A 2,077-nucleotide genomic window follows, 5' to 3' on the forward strand; every position below is an offset into this window, starting at 1 on the left:
AGATGACTGGGCAGGAGTCCCCACAGGGGATTCAGCTGGCTGGAGTTCATCACCAAGCAGAGGCTCTGCATCTCCAGAACAGGCTCCCTGCTGTCCCATCCCCTGAGCAGCCTTTGGTCTTGTGCAAGATACGGCCCTGACCAGCGCTGCTCACTGAAACTGTCCCATGACAGAGAATTTATCTTCATGTTGACCTAGAGCTTTGGGTCTTTGGGTCTCCTAAAGCCAAGCAGAGGCCTCGCCTGAATGAACGCAGCCAGCTGAGCTCCTCAGCCCTGCAGCGTGGAGCCACCAGGGTGGGTGAGGGCAGCTTCCCTTCCCGGCCGTGCAGTTGGGCGGCGAGTGTTTCCTCTGGAAGATGGGAGCTCCCCAGGAACACCTGGCCTCCGTGAGGTCACCCTCGGGTCAGACGGGCTGTGGAGCTGGGTGTCCGGGCTCCTGTGGGGCACTTCTCTGAGAACCTCTTAGCACTGCGTCAAAGGTCTGCCGATTCCCGCTTCTTGGAGAGTGAGTTACATTTGGTGGCCTGGAAGGATGCTGATGTGTCCCATCCTGCGAACCCAAGGCTGGCATTTCTCCCATACATTCCTGTGAGCCCCACGCAGCTAGAGCAGGGGGTCCGAGTCCGCTGAGGCCGTGGGGAGCAGGGTGGGCTTGGCTGAGGCCAGCGCGGAGGCTCGGGAGGGACCGCTGCTCCCCGGCAGGCCAGCCAGGCGCCCCTCGCATAGTCCGCGGAAACCCTAGCGCAGAAACACCCATTAGAGAGGAGGGGAGAGCGATCTCAGGGCTCGGCTGCGGAGTCACCAGCTCAGGACCTGGCCCTCATGGTGGGGCTGGGTGCTGCAGCTGCTGTTGAGTCCGGCTCCGAGGATCTAAGCACCTGCCTGTTCGCTGCTGCCTGCGGAGGAGGAACCCCAGCCAGATTCCCAGGCGACTTATGCAACCTCTCACTTCTGTGGCAGGTGCTGGGCAAAGCCACTGCAGACCACCTAATAATTTGGAAAACAAATTCGAGAAACATCCCCAAATTCAGAAAAGGAAAGGAAGCAAAGCATCCAGTACCCGCCCCACCCCCCAGCACATCCCCATCCTGCAGAAATCGGGGGACACTCACCCTTCCCTGGCCACTGTGGCCTCCAAGTCCTCAATTAAAACAGAAAGATTTAAAAGAAATAAATACGTTCTTGGCATGGGGTCGGGGGAGAGCCAAAGTGGTGAAACAAAGCAGTGAGACACCGAAGCTTACCAACAAAAGGCCCAGTGAAGAGCCTCTGGCCACAGCGGAACCCGCGGCCTCCCGGAGCACGGCCTCGGAGGCTGAGAGGCCTGGAAGGCAGGCCGCGTTCTGCGGGCTCCGGCAGAGCCCTGTAAAATGCCCTGGTCCGGGCCCAGCGGCCGAGATCCGCCCGCAGCCTCCTCGGCAAAGCCCTCCCAGCACACTGGAACTCAGGCCCGAAGGCCGCGCACAAGCACGCAGCTCGCGGGCACCTCCACCTGCTCTGAAACCTCAGGGTCAGCCCGGGATCAGAGGCCCTCACGAGCACCCCACCCCACCCCACGTGAAGGGACATAGGATCCACAGCGACCCTGAAGAACGCAGTCGGGAGCTGTTGCGCAGGGGCGCTGGCCCCGAGGCCCCCCAGCCCTCGCAAGACAGGCCAGTTCATCTGCTGCACTGGGACCCGGGCAGCCCTTTTTCCCTCGCAGCTCTGCAACAAATAGCAGTTCTTTTGCAGGAAGGAACAGTGTGGTCCTCAAAGTTCATAATGAGAAATCTCGCAGAAAAGTCATAGTTGCTAAGCTGCGCCATTTGAGGCTGAAGGATTCTTCTTAAAAGAATAATGACTAATTCTGTGTTTCGATTGCTCATATGAGGACTAACTGGAGGAGAAATCTAATGGGCTGGACTCCAGGCTTTTTTTTTTTTCTCTATCTGCATATACAGAGCTGCTCATACAACTTCCAGGAAAAGGAAGGAAGAGCAACCCTTTAAGAGTTTATATAGGCAACCGTTCAGCTGGAAAAAACGCCTGCACTCAATGGTTCTCTCAAGAGCCCACCATGTCCCGATTGCTGT

The sequence above is a fragment of the Callithrix jacchus genome, chromosome 11 (genome assembly GCF_049354715.1).
Source record: "Callithrix jacchus isolate 240 chromosome 11, calJac240_pri, whole genome shotgun sequence".
Classification (NCBI taxonomy): Eukaryota; Metazoa; Chordata; class Mammalia; order Primates; family Cebidae; genus Callithrix; species Callithrix jacchus.